This window comes from Oryzias melastigma, linkage group LG19 (assembly GCF_002922805.2).
Source record: "Oryzias melastigma strain HK-1 linkage group LG19, ASM292280v2, whole genome shotgun sequence".
In the NCBI taxonomy this organism is placed as follows: domain Eukaryota; kingdom Metazoa; phylum Chordata; class Actinopteri; order Beloniformes; family Adrianichthyidae; genus Oryzias; species Oryzias melastigma.
In genome coordinates, this window is record NC_050530.1 from 7620972 (window position 1) to 7623989 (window position 3018).

The 3018-nt window shown below is 34.8% G+C and overlaps 1 long non-coding RNA gene across 5 annotated transcripts in view; it reads right to left on the bottom strand.

The window, feature by feature from the left end:
* LOC112154408 overlaps window positions 1–3018 on the bottom strand; it is a 67883-nt gene that overhangs the window by 45926 nt on the left and 18939 nt on the right. The window lies entirely within an intron of this gene.

A 3018-nucleotide genomic window follows, 5' to 3' on the forward strand; every position in this document is an offset into this window, starting at 1 on the left:
CCAGACTGGGCAAAAAACAGCCCATATTTAGTAAATACCAACCCAATTTATGCAGGAAACTGCACAACCTGGCAAAATCTCACACCTTGCCCCTCACCTCCCTGATTCATCGAAGAGTCGAGAGAGTCATTAGAGTCACATATTTGCACGCAATTAAAGGATTTTTTACAGAGTTGTTTATATTTTCAGAGTTTTGCTTTTATCTACTTTTTTCACTAATTTATTTGATATTTTACTTTCTTTTTAAAAATGTTGCACCAGTTCCTTTTTCTTGTTATTATAATGATATTTATTCATTATTAATGTCCATGTTCTGTTTTTGATGCATGTTCTGTACAAATTGAAGTAACTAGCTAATAAAAAAAATGTTATTTGGTAAAAGTCCTATGCTTTATTCTACATTTAAATAAAAAAAATGTGTATTTCCGAAATTATTTTATAATACAGATTTTTTTTTTTTAAGGATCAGTATCTGCGGTACTAGCTCTCTAATTTTTCAAATCGATGCCCAAATTCCCAGGATGAATTTAGAATAGCGTGCAAGCTCCAGTAAAACCAGAACTTCCACTGCTGCACACAATTAAAAGCATTTTATCGAGTGGCTGTTAAGGCTTAGTATTGTTGACATTTTACTTTATTTTGTTGCAATCTTATTTCTTCAGCTGTTTTTAATTTTGTTCTTAATTTGCCTAATTTTAAACATTTTTTTCTGTCTTTCCTTTATTGTGATGCACTTCGGTACTCTGAAGGTGTTGTAAAGTTCTATATTAATAAAGTTTCATTCATTCATTCATTTTAAGTGCTCATACACCTTACCAAATTCAATTTGTAAGAGATAATGTTAGGAGGTGAGAGCAGGAAACTATCTCTGTACACATTGACAAAGCAGAGGTGAAAACGGCAAGGTTTCATAGCAATCATTTACAAAAGTGAAAGACTGCTGCTGGTTCTTTATTGAATAAATACAATAATGACAGCTCAGAGTTCTAAAAACCTGCAGTTATTTCATAATAGTTTACTAAAGGAAGGCAGAATTATATGTAGACCTAGTGACACTCGCTATGGCACCTTTTATAAATGGCGTAAGCTAATTAAACCGTTTGACCTCTTTTCAAACCTATTTAATTCAATCATTTGTTCAAATCAATACAATTTCTTGTAACCCTCAGACAAATGTTTAGACTTTTTTGGCTATAAAATGATTCTGAATATCTAGATCTACAGTTTATCTGGAGTATCTTCCATTGCAACATCCAAAACTAACAGAACTCTTAGAAACCTTAGAAGAGTTGGAGATTAGGGACCATGTAATGCAATGCTAATGCCTCATTTCCACTGAGCAGTCCAGACCGGACTGGACTTTTGAGTGTTTCCATTACAAAATGGACCTGTTAAGCAGCACTGACTGGTACCATTTGTGGTCCCCTGTTGGTTGTAGGTCCATTGATAATAGAATGGACTTGTGAGGGCGGAGCTTCTGTCGTCACACAATGTAACCCATTGATTGGTTTCACTGCGCTTTCAAGATGAAATGTCCGTTCTTGCTCCCTAATTCTGTTATTCTGTTAACTTATATGATTGTTTTTTCCCTTCTTTATTATGCTTTTTTTTGCTACTGAGACTTATACTCCAGAGCAACTTATTTTTCAAAAAGTAAAGTAAAGCACAAGGCAGTAGAACATAACATCCATGGAGGAGTTTTGAACTTCCTGTAGTTCTTACTGGCTGTGTTTTGAGGCATTGTACATCTTAATGTGAAAAGTGCTAATTTTTCACTATGCAAAATGTTTTACTCATGGTTAGTTTAGTCTATTTTCTAAAGATTCCTATTCATTTTTTCCTGGATTTGTGTGTTTTTAATCATCATTTCTATTAACTCAAATAGTAAGTGTCTATAGGATACATACAGATAAATGGCATTTGGATATAGGGTTCATGTGAGCGCAAAGCAGAGACCCTCTTAGGAAAAAAGTCATAAATATGTGGTCACTATCGTTACCGCATAGAGACAATGATGGATGATCCCACCTCTTAACCACTTACCTGTTTATCAGACGGATAAATGAGAAGGGCATGAAAGAAAAGGACGTGAGATGGATGACTGTAGCAAAGTAAGTGAGCAGATGAGCTTCAAATGTCAGAATCTCTTGATAAGGAGGAGAAAAAAAACAGTTTATAATCAGCCTGGTGTCTTGACCAGATGCATAGCCTTTAACGATGATCTGATCAAAGTGCATTACCCTGACTGATTGATTACAGGATTAAAAGAGGCCATCAGGCATTCCAAAGAGGCCGTTTTGTCATCTTCTAGAGATGACGCGACCTGTGAAACACTCATTCATCTCCATGGTAGATTGTCAGGTGCCATGAAAGATGATGTGAGGATTGAAGGATGGATATGTTTAGATGTTCTTTTCCTCCAACAACATAATACATCTGCTGCCTGAATGGACAGTCCTTTGTTTAGAAGCTCATAAAGATATACCAAGACCAGGGGTGTCAAACACAATCACACAGGAGGCCAAAATCCAAAACACACCTTGGGTCACAGGCCGAACAGGATAAATATATTTTTAACACAATAAAACAACATTTTTAAAACTTTAAAATCATAAATTTTTAAAATAATTCTGAACTAGATATATAGCATTATTTGCAATAATGCTAGTGTGAATGTTGGAAGCTGAATTTGGCCGCCGAAGATGCTAGTCCTGATAGCTAAAAACGCTGAAGCTGATAGCCAGCAAAACTATTAGCTTGATGCCAAATTAGCCTAAAAAACAGAAAAAGTATAAATTAGCCAAAATTATTAGCCTGATTCCAAAAGAACCCTAAAAAACTTTGTAAAAGCCTGAATTAGCCAGAACAGCTAGTAAGTAGCTGAAATATTAGATAAACTCCAAAACAGCCAAGGAAACTTAAAAAAACCGAAATTAGCCAAATAGCTAGCATGTAGCTGAAAAAAAAATAGTAAAACTTCAAAATAGCCTAAGAAACAAAAAAAAGCCTAAATTTGCC